The 21836-nt window shown below is 43.1% G+C and overlaps 1 protein-coding gene and 1 long non-coding RNA gene across 3 annotated transcripts in view; one reads left to right on the plus strand and one right to left on the minus strand.

Moving 5' to 3' along the window:
* The window catches only part of LOC136792431 (uncharacterized), a 265190-nt gene extending 253333 nt beyond the window's left edge, over window positions 1-11857 (minus strand). For both annotated transcript variants that reach the window (XR_010836218.1, XR_010836217.1), the window contains exon 1: window positions 11704-11857. This is a non-coding gene — a long non-coding RNA (uncharacterized lncRNA). The remainder of the gene's footprint in view (window positions 1-11703) is intronic.
* HTR1E (5-hydroxytryptamine receptor 1E) overlaps window positions 11486-21836 on the plus strand; it is a 71400-nt gene continuing 61049 nt past the window's right edge. The window contains exon 1 of the mRNA XM_059083144.2: window positions 11486-12060. The gene's annotated coding sequence lies outside the window, so the exon portion shown is untranslated. The remainder of the gene's footprint in view (window positions 12061-21836) is intronic.

Here is a 21836-nt window from a genome sequence, read left to right on the forward strand (position 1 = left end):
TGTTTGTTCTAACCAACCTAGTCTGCCTTACTTACTTCTTCATGGGAACAGGTGTTAACGTGTGCTAACATGGAGAAAGAGCCAGCCTGTTGCCAGAGAAAGGAGCTTTTTCCTAGTGCCAGGACAACTGTTCCTGTAAAGTCTGGACTCTGATGACATAGTCTAATCAATTAAGTTAATCAACCTAGATTTATTCTTTTGCTCCCCATATCCTGAGTTTGGTGAACACCATTGGCCAATAAAGTCAATAAATAAATATTTTTAAAGAGAAAATGCTTTCATTCAAAAGCATTGCTGGACACTTGTCATTTGAATACTTGGTGGACAATATTTGTCACTCCTAGGCTCATCTCTACACAGCCCTTCCCTGGAATCCCTCCCAGTGAAGGAAGTATACTTTTTATTCAGTTGACATGAGACTCAGCCATGTGACTTGCTTTAACAAATGGAATGGGAGCAGAAATGATCAATCTTATAATTAAGCAAAAACTTTAAGAAGCACTGTGATGTTCTGTCATCACTCTTCCCTCCACCTAAGAATGGTCTGGCTCCATCATCCTGTGTCCCAGGACAAACATGTGGAGTGAACCTGCTAATCCACAGCTAATATGTACTGCGGGCAACATACGAACATTTGCTGTCATAAACCACTGAGATTTGCGGGTTATGCTTTGTGACCATAGCGGAACTTACTGAGAGTTGACTAATACAGGAAGCTAACTGTAGACATCTCATACTCCTCCTCTGGCTTCTGTCACTGCTAGACAGCAACTGGAAGCTCATTCTTTGAAATCAACAGTAAAAGAGATGAGAACTATGTCATACAGTTATTGCGATTGTTTGCTGGGCTAGCATATGGAAAGCATCTAGGATTCTGTGAGCTCAATTACTATGGCCAGCACAACTCCCTCCCTTCTCATTTTATTCCTACTTCCACGGTGGAGGTAGGAAATTACAGATAAATGTCTACTAGGATCTTGACTTTTCTCCATACTACTGCTGAGATGAACAAGTCATACACAGTCCCTACCTTAAGAAGCTTCTAGGCTTGCTTCCTCAGATGGTGAAGTAAGCTTCCAGCATCCACGTGGAAAGCTAAGAAATGTGACTGGGATATGCCTCAGAAACAACGCATTGTTCATCATTTTTTCCACTTCCCACCACTACCAACCACCCCCCCCCCATGTCCAGCTAACACTCCCTGGTACTGAGGCTGGATAAGATTCCCTCCACTTTGCGTTCCCACCCCTCCCTGTACTTCCTCTTTTGCCCAACTATTACTTTGGATTGGGCTTACAGTTTGTGAATCAGTCTTTCCACCAGATGCTAAGTTCTATGAGAGAAGAAACTATATTTTCTTTACTGTATTCCCAGAAGCTGGCTCATGTCTGGAACACGGTACTCATTTATCAACATTTTTTGAATGAATAAATTTGATCAGTTAATTCCTTCATAATGTCTTTTGACTGCACACCGAAAGTTGATGAATTTGCTATGCCATGTGCTCAGGGCTCCAACTCAATCCTTATAGATATTTTTTAAACTGACAAGGAGCTCTCCACGTGAAATCAGTATGTGATTTACATATACCTACAATCTTAAAGCACTCATAGAACCTTGTGGAAATTCAAATGGGCAATCCACCTGCTGAATTATCAGCTCCTAATTAAGCAGATGTTGGCTTTCATTAAAACTGGTAAAATATATCCCAGAAGTTAATTCATAGCTTGAGAATCACCAAGAACTTCACAAAGCTGAAATCTCCTAAAGCAGGGGTGTTCTGAGGTATGTTCAGCAGAGTTTCCAAGTGTATGATACATGTTTCCATAGTTGCCTAGACTGTAATAACCAAAGAATAGATAAGCTAATTTCCTAAAAAAGAAAAGAATAGAATGGAAAGAATAGAATCTCCTTCATCTCTTGGAAGGACTCCAGAGTTGCCAGAGTATGACCATGTCCTTGCTCCTGGGATATCTACAAAACTTTGATTCTATGAGTTTCTTTTTAATGATGAGGAATGATTCTTGTTCTGTTTATTTTTACATAACACCTCATCATCAAACATATTTCGAAATGATGATTTGGATTGGTGCAGCCACTGTGGAAAACAGCATGGAGTCTTCTCAAAAAAACTTAAAACAGGACTACCATGTGACCCATCAATGCCACTCCTGGGCATATCTGAAAAAAACAAAAACCCTAATTCAAAAAGAACACCCCAATGTTCATAGCAGCATTATTTAAAATTGCCAAGATATGGAAGCAACCTAAGTGTCAACAGATGAATGGATAAAGAAGATATAGTGCATATATATACAATGGAATACCACTCAGCCATAAGAAAGAACGAAATTTTGTCATTTGCAGAAACATGGATGGATTTAGAAGACATTATGTTAAGTGAAATAAGTCAGACAGAGAAAGGAAAATACTGTATGATATCACTTATATTTGGAATCTAAAAAATACAACAGAGACTCCCAGTTTGAAGAGGAGAGAAGATGGCAGAAGAGTAAGACGCGGAGATCTCCTTCCTCCTCACAGAGACATCAGAAATACATCTACACGTGGAACTTCTCCTATAGAACACCCACCGAACGCTGGCAGAAGACCTCAGACCTCCCAAAAGGCAAGAAACTCCCCACGTACCTGGGTAGGGCAAAAGAAAAAAGAATAAACAGAGACAAAGAATAGGGACGGGACCTACACCAGTGGGAGGGAGCCGTGAAGGAGTAAAGACTCCCACACACTAGAAGCCCCTTCGCGGGCGGAGACTGCGGGTGGCGGAGGGGGAAGCTTCAGAGCCGCGGAGGAGACCACAGCCAACAGGGTGCGGAGGGCAAAGCGGAGAGATTCCCGCAAAGGATCGGTGCCGACCGGCACTCACCAGCCTGAGAGGCTTGTCTGCTCCCCCGCCGGAGCGGGCGGGGGCCGGGAGCTGAGGCTCGGGCTTCAGTCCTGGGGAAAGGTCTGGAGTTGGCAGAGTGAAAACAGCCTGAAGGGGTTAGTGCGCCACGGCTGGCCGGGAGGGAGTCCCGTTGAAGTCTGGAGCTGCCGAAGAGGCAAGAGACCTTTTCTTCTCTCTTTGCCTCCTGGTGCGCGAGGAGAGGGGTTTAAGCGCGCAGCTTAAAGGAGCCCCAGAAACGGGCGCAGAGCTGCCGAAGAGACAGGAGACTTCTTCTTGCCTCTTTGCTTCCTGGGGCGCGAGGAGAGGGGATTAAGGGCACCGCATAAAGGAGCTCCAGAAACGGGCGCAAGCCGCAGCTGTTGGCACGGACAGTAGAGACGGGTGTGGGACGCTAGGGTTGCTGCTGCCGCCACCAAGAGGCCTGTGTATGAGCACAGGTCACTCTCCACACAGCCCCTCCTGGGAGCCTGTGCAGCCCGCCACCGCCGGGATCCAGGGACAGCTTCCCCGGGAGAACGCGCGGCGCGCCTCGGGCCGGTGCAGTGTCACGCCGGCCTCTGCCGCCGCCGCGGGCTCGCCCCGCATCCGTGCCCCTCCCTCCCCCCCGGCCTGTGCCAGAGCCCCCGAATCAGCTGCTCCTTTAACCCCGTCCTGTCTGAGCGAAGGGCAGACACCCTCCGACGACCTACACGCAGAGGCAGGGCCAAGTCCAAAGCTGAACCCCAGGAGCTGTGCGAACAAAGAGGAGAGGGGGAGGTCTCTCCCAGCAGCCTCAGAAGCAGCGGATTAAAGCTCCACAGTCAACTTGAAGTGCCCTGCATCTGTGGAAAACCTGAACAGACACCGAAATATCCCAAGTTGAGGAGGTGGACTTTGGGAGCAAGATATACTATTTTTTTCCCCTGTTTTCTTTTTGTGAGTGTGTATGTGTGTGCTGCTGTGTGAGATTTTGTCTACATAGCTTTGCTTGCACCATTTGTCCTAGGGTTAGACCGACCCATTTTTTTAATAGAAATTTTTCTTCTTAATAATTATTTTTTATTTTAATAACTATATTTTATCCTACTTTATTTTGTCTGCTCCCTTTCTTTCTTCCTTCCTTTCTTCCTTCCTTCCATCCTCCCTTCCTTCCTCTTCCTTCCTCTCTTTCTTCCTCTCCTCCTTCCTTCCTTCCTTGCTTTCTTCCTTCCTTCATTTCTTCCTTCCTTCCTTCCTTCCTCCCTTCCTTTCTTTCTTTCTTCCTTCCCTCCCTCCCTCCTTCCTTCCTTTCTTTCCTTTCTATTTTTTCTCCCTTTTATTTTGAGCCGTGTGGATTAAAGGCTCTTGGCGCTCCAGCCAGGCATCAGGGCTGTGTCTCTGAGATGGGAGAACCAACCTCAGGACACTGGTCCACAAGAGACCTCCCAGCTCCACGCAATATCAAACGGTGAAAATCTCCCAGAGATCTCCATCTCAACACCAAGACCCAGCTTCACTCAAGGACCAGCAAGGAACAGTGCTGGACACCCTATGCCCAACGAAGAGCAAGACAGGTCTACAGCCCCATCCATTAGCAGAGAGGCTGCCTAAAATCATAATAAGGCTACCAACATCCCCAAACACACCACCAGACGTGGACCTGCCCACCAGAAAGACAAGATCCAGCCTCATCCACCAGAACAGAGGCACTAGTCCCCCCAACCAGGAAACCTACTCAACCCACTGAACCAACCTTAGCCACTGGGGACAGCCACCAAAAACAACGGGAACTACGAACCTGCAGCATGCAAAAAGGAGACCCCAAACACAGTAAGATAAACAAAATGAGAAGACAGAAAAACACACAGCAGATGAAGGAGCAAGATAAAAACACACCAGACCTAACAAATGAAGAGGAAATAGGCAGTCTACCTGAAAAAAGAATTCAGAATAATGATAGTAAAGATGATTCAAAATCCTGGAAATAGAATAGACAAATTGCAAGAAACACTTAACAAGGACCTAGAAGAAATAAAGAGGAAGCAAGCAACAATGAGCAACACAATAAATGAAATGAAAAATACTCTAGAAGGGATCGATAGCAGAATAACTGAGGCAGAAGAACGGATAAGTGACCTGGAAGATAAAATAGTGGAAATAACTACTGCAGAACAGAATAAAGAAAAAAGAATGAAAAGAACTGAGGACAGTCTCAGAGACCTCTGGGACAACATTAAACACACAAACATTCAAATTATGGGGGTCCCAGAAAAAGAAGAGAAAAAGAAAGGGACTGAGAAAACATTTGAAGAGATTATTGTTGAAAATTTCCTTAATATAGGAAAGAAATAGTCAATCAAGTCCAGGAAGCACAGAGAGTCCCATACAGGATAAACCCAAGGATAAACATGCCAAGACACATAATAATCAAACTGTCAAAAATTAAATACAAAGAAAACATATTAAAAGCAGCAAGGGACAAACAACAAATAACACACAATGAAATCCCCATAAGGTTAACATCTGATCTTTCAGCAGAAACCCTACGAGCCAAAAGGGAGTGGCAGGGCATATTTAAAGTGATGAAGGAAAAAACCTACAACCAAGATTACTCTACCCAGCAAGGATCTCATTCAGATTTGATGGAGAAATTAAAACCTTTACAGACAAGGAAAAGCTGAGAGAGTTGAGCACCACCAAACCAGCTTTACAACAAATGCTAAAGGAACTTCTCTAGGCAGGAAACATAAGAGAAGAAAAAGACCCACAAGAACAAACCCAAAATAATTAAGAAAATGGTAGTAGGAACATACATCTCGATAATTACCTTAAATGTAAATGGATTAAATGCTCCCACCAAAAGACACAGACTGGCTGAATGGATACAAAAACAAGACCCATATATATGCTGTCTACAAGAGACCCACTTCAGACCTAGGGACACATACAGACTGAAAGTGAGGGGATGGAAAAAGATATTCCATGCAAATGGAAATCAGAAGAAAGCTGGAGTAGCAATTCTCATGCCAGACAAAATAGACTTTAAAATAAAAACCATTACAAGAGACAAAGAAGGACACTACATAATGATCAAGGGATCGATCCATGAAGAAGATATAACAATTGTAAATATTTATGCACCCAACATAGGAGCACCTCAATACATAAGGCAAATACTAACATCCATAAAAGGGGAAATCGACAGTAACACAATCATAGTAGGGGACTTTAACACCCCACTTTCACAAATGGACAGATCATCCAAAATGAAAATAAATAAAGAAACACAAGCTTTAAATGATACATTATACAAGATGGATTTACTTGATATTTATAGGACATTCCATCCAAAAACAACAGAATACACATTTTTCTCAAGTGCTCATGGAACATTCTCCAGGATAGATCATATCTTGGGTCACAAATCTAGCCTTGGCAAATTTAAGGAAATTGAAATCATATCAAGTAGCTTTTCCGACCACAACGCTATGAGACTAGATATCAATTACAGGAAAAGATCTGTAAAAAATACAAAGACATGGAGGCTAAACAATACACTACTTAATAACCAAGTGATCACTGAAGAAATCAAAGAGGAAATCAAAAAATACTTAGAAACAAATGACAATGGAGAAAGGACGACCCAAAACATATGGGATACAGCAAAAGCAGTTCTAACAGGGAAGTTTATAGCAATACAATCATACTTAAGAAACAGGAAACATCTCGAATAAACAACCTAACTTTGCACCTAAAGCAATTAGAGAAAGAAGAACCAAAAAACCCCAAATTTAGCAGAAGGAAAGCAATCATAAAGATCAGATCAGAAATTAATGAAAAAGAAATGAAGGAAACAATAGCAAAGATCAATAAAACTAAAAGCTGGTTCTTTGAGAAGATAAATAAAATCGATAAACCATTAGCCAGACTCATCAAGAAAAAAAGGGAGAAGACTCAAATCAATAGAATTAGAAATGGAAAAGTAGATGTAACAACTGACACTGCAGAAATACAAAAGTTTATTAGAGATTACTACAAGCAACTGTATGCCAATAAAATGGAAAACCTGGAAGAAATGGACAAATTCTTAGAAATGCACAACCTGCCAAGACTGAACCAAGAAGAAATAGAAAATATGAACAGACCAATCACAAGCACTGAAATTGAAACTGTGATTAAAAATCTTCCAACAAACAAAAGCCCAGGACTAGATGGCTTCACAGGCGAATTCTATCAAACATTTAGAGAAGAGCTAACACCTATCCTTCTCAAACTCTTCCAAAAGATAGCAGAGGGAGGAACACTCCCAAACTCATTCTATGAGGCCACCATCACCCTGATACCAAAACCAGACAAAGATGTCACAAAGAAAGAAAACTACAGGCCAATATCACTGATGAACATAGATGCAAAAATCCTCAACAAAATACTAGCAAACAGAATCCAACAGCACATTAAAAAGGATCATACACCATGATCAAGTGGGGTTTATTGCAGGAATGCAAGGATTCTTCAATATACACAAATCAATCAACGTGATACACCATATCAACAAACTGAAGGAGAAAAACCATATGATCATCTCAATAGATGCAGAGAAAGCTTTTGACAAAATTCAACACCCATTTATGATAAAAACCCTGCAGAAAGTAGGCATAGAGGGAACTTTCCTCAACATAATAAAGGCCATATATGACAAACCCCCAGCCAGCATTGTTCTCAATGGTGAAAAACTGAAACCATTTCCACTAAGATCAGGAACAAGACAAGGTTGCCCACTCTCACCACTCTTATACAACATAGTTTTGGAAGTTCTAGCCACAGCAATCAGAGAAGAAAAAGAAATAAAAGGAATCCAAATAGGAAAAGAAGAAGTAAAGCTGTCACTGTTTGCAGATGACATGATACTATACATAGAGAATCCTAAAGACGGTACCAGAAAACTACTAGAGCTAATCAATGAATTTGGTAAAGTTGCAGGATACAAAATTAATGCACAGAAATCTCTGGCATTCTTATACACTAATGATGAAAAATCTGAGATTGAAATTAAGAAAACACTCCCAATTACCATTGCAACAAAAAGAATAAAATATCTAGGAATAAACCTACCTAAGGAGACAAAAGACTTGTATGTAGAAAACTATAAGACACTGATGAAAGAAATTAAAGATGATACAAATAGGTGGAGAAATATACCATGCTCTTGGATTGGAAGAATCAACATTGTGAAAATGACTCTACTACCCAAAGCAATCTACAGATTCAATGCAATCCCTATAAAATTACCACTGGCAGTTTTTACAGAACTAGAACAAAAAATTTCACAATTTGTATGGAAACACAAAAGACACCAAATAGCCAAAGCAATCTTGAGAACGAAAAATGGAGCTGGAGGAATCAGGCTCCCTGACTTCAGACTATACTACAAGGCTACAGTAATCCAGACACTATGGTACTGGCACAAAAACAGAAATATAGATCAATGGAACAGGATAGAAAGCCCAGAGATAAACCCACACACATATGGTCACCTTATCTTTGATAAAGGAGGGAAGGATATACAGTGGAGAAAAGACAGCCTCTTCAATAAGTGGTGCTGGGAAAACTGGACAGCTACCTGTAGAAGTATGAAATTAGAACACTCCCTAACACCATGCACAAAAATAAACTCAAAATGGGTTAAAGACCTAAATGTAAGGCCAGACACTATCAAACTCTTAGAGGAAAACATAGGCAGAACACTCTATGATATAAATCACAGCAAGATCCTTTCTGACCCATCTCCTAGAGAAATGGAAATAAAAAGAAAAATAAACAAATGGGACCTAATGAAACTTAAAAGCTTTTGCACAGCAAAGGATACCATAAACAAGACCAAAAGACAACCCTCAGAATGGGAGAAAATATTTGCAAATGAAGCAACTGACAAACGATTAATATCCAAAATTTATAAGCAACTCATGCAGCTCAATAACAAAAAAACAAATAACCCAATCCAAAAATGGGCAGAAGAACTAAATAGACATTTCTCCAAAGAATATATACAGATTGCCAACAAACACATGAAAGAATGCTCAACATCATTAATCATTAGAGAAATGCAAATCAAAACTACAATGAGATATCATCTCACACCGGCCAGATTGGCCATCATCAAAAACTCTAGAAACAATAAATGCTGGAGAGGGTGTGGAGAAAAGGGAACACTCTTGCACTGCTGGTGGGAATGTAAAATGATACAGCCACTATGGAGAACAGTATGGAGGTTCCTTAAAAAACTACAAATAGAACTACCATATGACCCTTCAATCCCACTACTAGGCATATACCCTGAGAAAACCATAATTCAAAAAGAGTCATGTACCAAAATGTTTATTGCAGCTCTATTTACGATAGCCAGGACATGGAAGCAACCTAAGTGTCCATCAACAGATGAATGGATAAAGATGTGGCGCATATATACAATGGAATATTACTCAGCCATAAAAAGAAATGAAACTGAGTTATTTGTAATGAGGTGGATAGACCTGGAGTCTGTCATACAGAGTGAAGTAAGTCAGATGGAGAAAAACAAATACCTATGCTAACACATATATATGGAATCTAAGAAAAAAAATGTCATGAAGAGATTAGTGATAGGATGGGAATAAAACACAGACCTACTATAGCATGGACTTGAGGATATGGGGAGGGGGAAGGGTAAGATGTGACGAAGTGAGAGAGTGGCAGGGACATATATACACTACCAAATGTAAATTAGATAGCTAGTGGGAAGCTGCCACATAGCACAGGGAGATCACCTCTGTGCTTGTGACCACCTAGAGGGGTGGGACAGGGAGGGTGGGAGGGAGGGTGACGCAAGAGGGAAGAGATATGGGAACATATGTATATGTATAACTGATTCACTTTGTTGTAAAGGAGAAACTAACACACTATTGTAAACAGTTATACTCCAATAAAGATGTTAAAAAATAAAAATAAAAAAATAAAAAATACAATAAACTAGTGAATAATACAAAAAAGCAGAATCACAGATAAAGAGAACAAACTAGTGGTTATCAGTGGGGAGAGGAAAGGGGGAGGGGCAATATAAGGGTAGATGGAAAAGGGGGGTTATTACGGGATTATATGAAATCACATGTGTGAAACTTCTGAAAATTGTAAAGCACTATAGAGTTTAAAGAATCTTTCTAAATACTATATGATATCACTTACACGTGGAATCTTAAAAATATAAAAAACTAGTGAATATAACAAAAGAAAAAGCAGACTCACAAATATAGAGAACAAACTAGTGATTATCAGTGATGGCAGGGGGCAATATTCGGGTAGGGAAATAGGAAGTACAAACTATTGGGTGTAAGATAGGCTCACGGATGTATTGTACAACACAGGGAATAGAGCCAGTAATTTTATAATAACTGTAAATGGAAAATAAACCTTTAAAATTATATAAAAAATAAAAAATTTTAATACAAATAAATTTTAAAAATGAAATCAGATTTTTTTAAAAGAGTAATTCATTCAATAAAAATTTTTAAATAAAGGAAAAAAATTTAAAATTTTTTTTAAACTCCAATAAGTTGGAAACACCATCTTTCTTTGGTAGAAAAAAAAAATCCTTGCATCCCATCCTCCTGTTAGGCTTCAGTCATCTTAAGCCTTTTCTCTTAGTTTCATAGGATTAGCTGAAGCAAAGCACAATTCAGGACTTTGGTTTTCCAACTTTTTCTGGTTCAGTGAAATTCTCCTTCATACCCATCACCCAGTCCCTGCTGATCCTGAGAGGCACTCCAGAAGGCAGGAAGAAGGGTACACATGCTTGCTTTCTGAATTGAAGAAGGATTTTGTTTGCTTTAGAATTGCCAAGCTACTGGGGAAAAAAATCACGTCAATTTAGCCATGAGGCTACACACAGCAAAGGCAAGCGTGAGGCAGGTATTTGGGGAACCACATGGTTTGTCTGCAGAGGTTCCAATGACCTTTCAACTCAAAGATTATATCAAGCTGTCTACAAATCACATTTGTCTACGTAAAATTTTCTCTTTCATTTTATGGCTCCCATGTCTCCTCTCCCATCTGCCAGGGTTGTGGTTCAAATAATCTGATTTTTTCCCCTGAAATATCATGGAATAAATCTACATAAAGCCTCAACGTTTCAGAGCTACCCGGGTTCCAGACAGAAAGTAATCCACTAGCCTTCAGCCTCCTTCAGCCGGGGCCAGGATTCTATAAAGTCCCTCCCAAGTTAAATTATCTGGCCTCGCGGCAGGTGGATACTCAGAACACTCGGAAGAGCATGAAAGCTCCTGCCAACTTTTCCCCACCCCAATTTGCCCCCCCACACACCAGCTTCTTCCCTACCCTCTCCGTAAAACATCCTGTGGATGTTGACTGGAATTTTCCCCGTGAGGAAAGCTGAGGAATAATTCACCTCCAGAGGGTTTGCCTGGAGGAACCGCAGGAGACAAAGTCCAAATCTGCCTCACTCTCCCCCGTAACCAGGTTGGCCACAGGAGAGGGTAATGGGGTCTGCTTCTCCTGGCAGCCACCGGCCCGCCGCCAGCGAAGGGCTCCTCGTCCACTCCTCCCCACTTCCCTTAGGCCAAGTTTATAGTGCGGGCAGCGCTGCCCTCTAGCGTTGGCAACTGGGAGCCCCGGGGCGCCGTCAGCTCCAGAATTTCTCTTTTACAGCCTAAGCAAGACCTGAAGCACCTCGGAGCTCTGGCCCCCTGTTCTCGTCCACCACCACCGCGGCACTGCACCCCAGCCCACCTCTTCCTCCCACCGCCCCCCTCCTCCTTTCAAGGGTGTCCTGGACGGCTGCAACCTACCGGTCGATTTAACAGACAACCCCCCGCTCCTGCTCCTCCTGCTGGCCCTTCTCCTCCTCCCCGCTCTCGCTCTCGCCTCCTCTTCCAGTCGGGGCGCCCAGACTTGGCGGAACGCAGCGCCTGCCGCCCTGCGCGCCGCGCTCCCGGCCCCTCTCGCCGCAGCCCGGGGTCAACGCGCGGGCAAAGGGCGCCCGAGGGGCCAGCGCCCGGGCTCGACGCGCCCTGAAGCCTGGTGCCGTGAGAAGCGGCGCTTTGGTAAAGCTCGAGAGGAAAAGGAGCGGTTCGGAGGGAGACTTCTGGAACCACCGGACGCCCGGGTTTGCCCAGTGCGCGGCGACTGCGCGCACCGTCCACAAGGTGAGGAGTGCGCGCCTTCCGGTACGGCCTCGGCCTCCCCTTGACCCCGTCCCGAAGCAGAGGCTCGGGCTCGGGCTTGGGCTGGCGGATTTCTGCCCGGTCTGAGGCTCAAAGGCGGCGGGGGTTAGGGCCCGGGGAGGGCGACTACGGGGGTCGCCCAGGCACCGTGCCTGCCTCTGGACTTCTTAGCACGGGACACGGTTCTCGATCAAACAGTCCCCCAAATGTGTGAACCCGAGTATCGACATTGTATAGAACTGTGCTTTTGAGAATTTTATACGGCTTCCTTGCAAAAGGATTTGAGGCGGCGTAAAAATTAAGTAAAGGTAGAAAAGGGGTGCTTGGAGGAAGGAACTTGGGTGGCAGTCCGGCGGAGAAGGGTATGCTGCGGGGACCGCGGGAGGACGAGGGGAATGCAGAGCCAACGCTGCTGGCAAAAACCTTTGATTAGAAAGGAATGCACGGTTGCTCCAGCGGTCAGAAAACAGTGATGTGCTCCTGAGAAAGAAAATACCCAGGTGGGGAGGTGATGGGGCTGACTCATTTTCTTAAATTACCAAATTAAGCTTGGAAATGCGAGTGAAGACGGGAAGTTTAGTCTTAAGCTATTTCCACCCAGTACTGCAAGGTGAGAGACTGGCCCCCTACGTAGTGAAAATGAAAGGGAATTGAAGCTAAATGGAAGTGGTTCCTGCTCCTATCTCAGGCTCATACAAGGTTGTGCGTTATTAAAATATATACTTTTTTATGTGTTTCCGTGTGCGTCCAGTTTGGGGTAAGACCTTGTATTCAACCTAACCCTGCTTGTCCTTGAGTTAGAAGGATGAAGCAGAGGGTGTCAGCCTCCCAGGGTGCTTCTTCTTAACCTTCCTTATTGTCCTTCCGTGCTTCCTGCACCAAATCTCTCAGAGTCTGGGAGGGACTAACAGATGGTCAAATGGATTGCGGGAGGGGTTTTTTTCCCCAAATAATTCAGGGTTCTCTTACCATTTTTCTCTCACTCCCAGCTCCAAGCAGTATATGCTCAGATCTGAACGTGACATTCCTCCACAATGTATGTTTGCCATAGTTATACACCCAGATGCGATGTGCTTGACCTTAAACACCCAGGGTGGACTTGTGAATCCGGGACTTCCCTGAATTAACCCTGTTCAAGGGGCAGCAAGCAGGGGCCTGGGTCTGGTTCCCTGTGCAGTCTCTTCCATGGGGAACATATTAGAAATACATATTTGAAATACAGAGGAGATATTGAGCCAGCCTTCTCTTGCTGGTGTACTTGTTTACCTGCTGAATTCAATGAGATGACCCTGTCTTCAACAAATAAATGAGTAGAAGCATCTGAGGGCAGCTTAGCAAATGCAGAAAATATGCCTGCCTGCCTGCCTTTTACCTCCCTTCAGAAATTTAGCCCCCAGACCACAGAACTGTGAAAATGAAGCAGGCCTCCTAAATGGGGCTCAGCTCAATTTCTGTAATCATGTTTAAAGCAAAGTATGTTGCTTATTTCTAAAATTGCATAGCACCTCCACTACTAACCATTTTGCTGCATAAAAGTACTTCTGCCAGGTGTTTCATCACTAAAGAGCTATATAGAGAAGCTCATTCACATCCTGATTCATGGTTGTTGACAGAACTTAACTATCATGTCATCATCACCTGATACGGGCTGTCGAAGCCCAAGGGTTGCTGCAGATCTCATGATGAGCTGGAAAGAGCTGGAAAAGAGTTCAAAAAAATAATGTAGCTGAGACTCAGATTCTCAGAATCTTGGTTTATGCATGCCCAAACATTCCTTTAGGTGGTCATTGTTCCTTTTGGGAAGATTTCCAGGGATGAAGACTTCACAGATTATTTTCACAGTAAAAAGTATTCAAATTGGCTGTTTATGTCCACCAGCTGACAAATTTAAAATTCCATGGAAATCAACATAGTAAACTCAAGTTTTCCTTCTCTTCTCTTCTCCTGCCCATGGTGACTTTACACAGGGCGTATTCCCACACCAATGCTCCTGGCACACCGTGCCCTTAGGCACAAGTTGAGACATAAGCCATCACCTCCTTTGCAACTCTCCCTGCTATCACTTTTTAAATTTATTTTATTTTATTCATTTATTTAATTTTTGGCTGCATTGGTTCTTCGCTGCTGCACATGGGCTTTCTCTATTTGCAGTGAGCAGGGGCTACTCTCCGTTGTGGTGTGCGGGCTTCTCATTGTGGTGGCTTCTCTTGTTGTGGAGCACAGGTTCTAGGGGCGCGGGCTTCAGTAGTTGTGGCGCATGGGCTTCAGTAGTTGTGGCTCACGGGCTCTAGAGCACAGGCTCAGTAGTTGTGGCACAGGGGCTTAGGTGCTCTGTGGCATGTGGGATCTTCCCAGACCAGGGCTTGAACCCATGTCCCCCTGCATTGGCAGGCGGATTCTTAACCACTGCGCCACCAGGGAAGCCCTCCCTGATATCACTTTTGTTAGCCTTTCTGGTATCTATTCAGAAACACCTGCTCCCCATTTCTTCTTACTGATGCCTGGTCAGCATCAATCATGTAAATAAATTTCTATTCTTTGGAGGAAATTAGCCAAGGTTCTCAGAGATGGGACCTAGGAAGAGATAAAAATCCAGGACACATCTTTAGCCCAGATGACACTGCAGTGTTTCCATTCCCTGCTGTTTGATGAGATTCTTACTGGAGAGTGAAGTGAAATATGTCTCCAGTGGCACCTTGTCCCCAGCTGGCTCAAACCTCCCCATGGACGTATTAAACCACCTCCGACCACCACCACCACCAGGATCTCAAGGCTTCAAATCGAAAGTAGATCCCTTTGCAGAAAACCTCAGGCCCTGACCTGCTGGGTTATCTTTGCACTAATCAAGCATCTGATTTCCACGCCCCACCTGTATACACGTGTCATTTTTTCATGATTCTGTAGTCTTTCTTGGAACTTTATTTCTATACTGTCCTTTAAATGTACAGGATTTAAGTCTAATATTTTAATATAGAGAGGGCTTCCCTCTATTTCCGTAGGCTTATTTACATGAGAAAATAAGCTCGAGGCTGCTCAAGTGGTGAATTTCAACCACATAAGGATTTATTGTTCATACCACATTTTATCAAGGCCATCTCATGGCAGCGGTGAATCTGGGCATCTTATGCTTTATGCTCCTTTCTGCTCCACCTCCCACATTTTTATGCATGGGAAATTATATGAACATTAATTGCAGGGAAACACTGAAGATGAGTAAGCTATATGGGTGAGGAGAGGGGTAGATGGCTGGATAGGGAAGAGAAAAGGGGGGAAAATGGGGCAGTGGCTCTTTAGAGCATCTGACTTCTCCTGTTTTCTCCTCCCTGAGTTATTTTCTAAAACTAGTACTGGGGCCTCTAAAGCTTGGGGCCGGTCATCCTTCCAAAGTCGATCTTCCTAGGAATGAAAGGACTTTCGTCAATATCCCATCACCTTTTTATAATTTGGTATTTGTTTCCACATTTTGTGGATTAAGAAACTGAGAACCAGAATTTACAGAGATCATTCAGTCAGTTGGCATATTCCTGAATCACAACAAATTGGCAAAATCTTTGAGAATTCTGTTTCTGATACAGTTTGATTCTGATTTTATTTTTCATTTTTAGTTTATTGTTTGTTTGTTTGTTTCTTCCACTGTGGATTACCTGGTCACTATGGTCTTTGTCCTAATAGATTTCAGTGCTTTAAGTTCTGAAAAACGCACATAACCAGAACACTTGTAATAGGCTTGTTGTTAGAGCTCTCTCCTGGTCACCAGTTCTCAACACGTGTGTTGTAGGATTAGGAAGACAAAATCCTTTGGAGGAAGCTGTAAAACCCAATCCTTCTACATGTGGATCATTGTAAGTTGTAAGAGGAATGAGCCTCTCAAGATTCTAGTTATCAGTACAGACCAGATGGAAGGTCTTTGTGAAATCTGGCTGGAGAAAGAAAAGTATTTTGAGAGTAAGAAGGTAATATTTTGAAAGATAGCAGCCAATAGCAGCAGCAGCTTGCAGTTCTGAAGCTCTCAGATCCTTCTAACGACCCCATCTACCGAAAATGCCCAGGTAAAGTAAAACCAGACCCTGAGAAATGTCTTTCCTTATCTGCAGCCGTTCCTTATCGCTTTATCAAATAATGGGCATATGGTGATGTTTCCAAGGGATCTGGGAAGGATCTGACTTAAACTTGAAAGTATGGGTTTGGTTGGGACAGCTTGCCCAAGAAAGTCAAATTTGTGTCAAAATCTGTATTCTTGGGAATCAAAGACAAGCCAAAGTGTCTTTTTGGAGTAAACTCTGCCTAATAGTGAGATTGATAGGCAATTCCTCCCAGAAAATGACTTCAGCTACAGTATTATAATAATGTGCAGAGTTTTCATAAGCCCATTCATATATGGTGGAAGGGGGAAAAGAGGAGGGAACTAATGTATGATGAGTGTCTGCAATGCTTCAGGAATTGTGCTAAGAACTGCACATATATTCTTTTATGTAACGCTCACAAAAGCACTGCAGGGTAAGTATTATCAACCCCTACAATTCATTCATTCATTTAAAAACTACATTTGTCATCCAACTGCTGGACCTGCTGTCCTTTTCAGGAAGCTGCAAAAAATCCAGAGTGAGTGACGTGAACACACACAAGGGGAATAGCTAGAGAGAAGGTTTGAAAAGAATGTTGGTCATGGAGGGGATCCTATGACTTTGGACTTTACTCTGTAGGCCTGGGGGAATCATTACAGAATTTGTAAATGTATTTAAATGTATTTATTAAGAATAATATACATACAAAAAGTGTACAAATCATAAGTGTTAAGCTCAATGACCTTTCTCAAAGTGAACATACCCAGGTAACTAACCACCACCAAGATAAGAAATAGAACCTCTTCACTACACAAATCCCTTCTGTCCCCACCCCATTACTTTTTCACCCTCCTCCCTAAATGTAACCACTACCTGCCTTCCAACATCATAGATTATTTTAAGCTTTATATACACATAAATCATGTAGAATGGTCTCTTTTGTGATTTGGCTCAATCTTATATTCATGAGATTTATTCTTGTGGATGGTGATACCAGTAGCTTGGTAATTTGTTGCTGTGGTTGAAATCGCATTGCATTGTATGAATGCGCCACAGTTTAATGAATTATTCTACTGTTGATGGGCATTTGGGTTGTTTCCAGGTTTCTAAACCTGGTGACTAATGTTTCCTTTCACCAAGACTGAGAACACAGGAGAATGAGTTAAAAGAAAAAGAACACAGGAGAATGAGCCATTTGTTGGCTCCCAGAAGGTTAAAAGAATTGCCAAATTTGGGACTTCCCTGGTGGTCCAGTGGTTAAGACTCCACGCCTCCAATGCAGGGGGCATGGGTGCGATCCCTGGTCGGGGGGCTCCCACATGACATGGGGTATGGCCAAAAAAAAAAAAAAAAGAATTGCCCCGATCTGTGTTTCTGCCACAAGCACTCTATCCCCTGGCTCCCCCCATGACCCTTCCTCCTGCCGCAGCAGCCCTCACACCCCGAATTATAATGGGGACTTCAAAGGGAACATGAACTACTTCGTATTTCCTGAGCTGGTGACCTGTGAATCATTTGCTTTCCCTTCGGTTTTACCTCCTTTCAGCGGCACAATTCCAAACAAAGAAGGAGATGATGAGGAATCAACGAAAACTTTTTTTTTTACCTTTTAGACTACAAGACAGAATTCGGGGCAAGAGAATGGAAATCAAGGAAGTAGAATGTAGAGAGCCTAGTCTTGTTCTGGTTGGTTCAAGGGGACTGCCCAGTTAAAATGTGCAGGGCGGCAGATGCCAGCACTTCACGAAAGACAAGCACTATCTGAAAATGCAGTTAGACCGCCAGTGGGCTGGCTGTGTACTTGGCTTTGCTGGGGACCAGCTCAGGCTCAGGCTCTCCAGGTCACGGGTCAGGCTCTCCAAGAAACACACTCTGAGATGGGATTTATGGTACAGGATGTGTATTAGGGAATGCCCAGGGGAACCACACCAGAGGAAGCGGTGGAGGCAGGATTGAACAGAGGGAGAAGTTGAGCTGCAATGTGGGCCTCCGGGGGGCGTCTGAGCATTCTAGAATGATCCACCAGAGTTGTCCCAAGCTGGGCCACAGGGTCAGGCTTCCTGATCTTTCCTCTGGCGGGAACTGAAAGTGGCTGCCTTGAGAAGGGCACATCCCAGCTCTCTGCAGCTGAGGACATTCCTGAAAGGGCTGTCCTCACCCAAACCCAGCAGCCTGGCTACAAGACCTTTCCTTTTTTTTTTTTTATTTAAAATTTTTTTTTTATTGCAGTCTAGTTGATTTACAATGTTGTGTTTGTTTCAGGTGTACAACGAAGTGAATCAGTTATACATATCCATATATCCCCTCTTTTTTAGATTCTTTTCCCATATAGGCCATTACAGAGTACTGAAAAGAGTTCCCTGTGCAATACAGTAGGTCCTTATTAGTCACCTATTTCATATTTCGTAGTGTGTATATGTCAATTCCAATCTCCCAATTTATCCCTACTCCCTTTCCCCCCCTGGTAACCATAAGTTTGTTTCCTACCTCTGTAACTCTATTTCTGTTTTGTAGATAAGTTCATTTGTACACTTTTTTTAGATTCCACATATAAGCGATATCATATATTTGTCTTTCTCTATCTGACTTACTTCACTCAGTATGACGATCTCTACATCCATCCATGTTGCTGCAAATGTACAAGCCCTTTCTTGAAGGAGAGATCTGGGCAGCGTGTCTCTGTGTCCATCTCAGGACGTTTTTTTATATGGACTGCAACTAGAGAAGGTTAAACTAGATAACTTTCCAGGCTGCTTTCTAACTGTGAGATCTGCATTGACTTTTTTCCTTATACCCAGGTTTCTAAGCCACTGAAGAGCTTCCAAAGTGTTGTAACTAATTTGCCAATTTGCCTTTCACCTCTCCTCCCTACCATTTCAGCAAGTAAATACATCACTTAAACCACTCAAAGAAGAAGGGCGGCAAGATGCCCTATAAACACACGTGACTCCTTGATGCAGAACTTCTCTTAAGAAGGTGGGGAGGGCTTCCCTGGTGGCGCCGTGGTTGAGAATCCGCCTGCCGATGCAGGGGACACGGGTTCGTGCCCCAGTCCGGGAAGATCCCACATGCCGCGGAGCGGCTGGGCCCGTGAGCCATGGCCGCTGAGCCTGCGCGTCCGGAGCCTGTGCTCCGCAACGGGAGAGGCCACAACAGTGAGAGGCCCGCGTAGCACAAAAAAAAAAAAAAAAAAAAAGAAGGTGGGGAGGGTATACGCCAACTGTCTTCAGTAGTAACCTTTTAGATGATCCTAAAGGGACTGTGTGTGTGTGTGTGCGCGCGCGCGCGCATGCATGCCTGTCATGGTGATGCCTGTATTTAACGCTTGAGAAAGACTTTGATGTAACTGCTCCTTTATAATTGGACCTGCATGAAGACTGAAATATAATAGAAAAACTTCTCATGAAAACCTCTCCTTACTATCTCTGCCTATTCAACTCAGTAACATGCTATCCTGTAAAGGGGTTTTTGCTGTACATCTTTGACAAGGGACTGGATGATCCTTATGAGTTTGAAGAACCTCTCGGAGCAGATTCTGCTGGGGAAACCCCTGCTCACACACCACACACAGCAGTCCCTGAGCTGGAAACTCTGCCTCTGACCTCATGATTCATTCCATTTTGCCTTTAATGCTGGGGCTGCTGCTCCCAGCTTTCCCATGACTGTATTTAGTGAATTCCTACCAAGGGCCTTTCCCCAACACTTGTGTGACCCAGAAAGGGCAGAATTATACTCTGTGTCCATCTGAGCTCCATTCCTGGGTCCTATTTGCTTTTCCTCCCACTGTTTGGTCTCCTTTCAAAAATGGTATTGGTGTCTGCAAAAGCATCATTACGAAAGAGACACGGTCTGTTAAGAAAATGTCATTAATTTTTGACTTTGCTGTGTTAATTTTCTCCAACATTCTTACTGCAGTTCTCCAGTTTGCTTTTCTTGACTGCAATCTGACGCCTCCCCCTCCCTTATTACCTAAAGTAAGTTCTTTGATCGCTCTGGGCCTTGGTTGTCCCATCTCTAACATAAGAATGACAATTCCTGCCTTCTAGACCTACTGTGAGGAGTAAAGAAAGGGTAGTGTAACACAGGCTGTGAAGAAACCGAGGTATTATTACAATGACTATCTTCATTTTTATTCCTGTGTGGGGTGTTGTAGAAATAATCCCGACCTAAGTTTAGGTGAAGGATGTGGCGGTGGTCTTGTACAAAATAAACAGTGATGGATCCAGGCTGAGTTCCACTGCCCTGGACCCTGTCGGCAAGAATTTTTCCTCTTTTAATTACTAAACTTTGCCTCAGATCAGCCCCAGAGCATGCTCTTGTGGGCTGCTTTCTCCAGCCACTCCATCTCCACTCCTGGATCCACTCACAAATCCCCCCTCTGTACATGCAGGAGAAGAGACTGGTCCCAGGGTGGAATTGTGGAGCTGCATTTGTCGTTGCTCTGCACCGAGAAAGTCACATGGTTTCTGCATGCTCTGTAGTGATGCCTCTTAAACCTCAGCGTGCAGAAGAACCACCTGGGAAGCATGTTAAACCTCAGGTGCCTGGGCCCCACCTGCAAAGCTACTAATCAGTAGGGGGGGAAGGGCAAGAATTTTCATTTCTCACAATCTCCCAGTGATGCTGATGCTGCTTGTCTGCACACCACACTTTGGGTAGCGTGGATCTGGGTGGGTGGTGGGGATGAGGGGGGTGGCCACGGGGTCAGCATGCCATACAAAAGAAAATGTTTTTGTCACAGCGAAAGAAACGGAAAACATATAAGGGAACTCATCTCAAAGAACTGCAACCCAGATGAGAGGTGTGTCATCTTTAAGCAAGAAAACATTTTGCTGTCATGTTGCAAATAACTTTGTTACCACAGTCTTTGTGGGGAAAGCAAACTTCCTTTTAAAATGAGCAAAAATATCCCATCAGTGAGCCAGTGTTCATCTCAATGGCTGCCAAAAGTTTACAAAATTCAGTATATATTCATAATTTTTTTAAAAACTAGTAAACCGGAAGTAGAAGAAATAAATTTATTAATAAACTAGAAACAGTAAGGAACAGTTTTTCACAGTAAGAACATCTTTCTCAAACAATAGCCAACATCATGCTTGTTGGTAAAATACTATAACAATAAGACAAGGATGCCTGCTAATACTACCATTATTTAACTTTCATCTAAATGTTCTAATCAATGTGGAAGGAAGGAAGGAAGGAAGGGGAGCAAAGAGAAAAGAAAAGAGAAAAATAAAAAGACTAGAAAAGAGGTGTTATAAATACTGGTCAGGCTGTAGCTGTATTATTATTTATAGATGATGTGATTATCTACTAGGAAAATTCAAGTGAATAAATGAAAAGTGCCATTAAAAAGAATGGAGGAACTCACGAAGATGCGTATACAAAAATATACAAAAGCCAATAGCTTGCCTGATTGGCAACAATATTATTAGAGGGATATCTACAAAGCTTGCAAATCACTGGGGAGAAAACAGGCCTGAGAAATGTCAAAAGATTCTGTCAGAGTCCAAGAAGAATGGGAAATGAAAGCCCACCTCATCTGAAGAAGCTGAAGGAAGAGGGCCCTACAGGAAGGGACTTCACATTCCAAAACTCATCTCCATGAATTCTGTAATGTTTATCACTCCATGGTTTCTGACCACACCATGTGGCACTCTAAGTAATTCTTTCCTGTATTACCATAAATGAACA

Source organism: Kogia breviceps, chromosome 13, assembly GCF_026419965.1.
Source record: "Kogia breviceps isolate mKogBre1 chromosome 13, mKogBre1 haplotype 1, whole genome shotgun sequence".
Lineage (NCBI taxonomy): Eukaryota > Metazoa > Chordata > Mammalia > Artiodactyla > Physeteridae > Kogia > Kogia breviceps.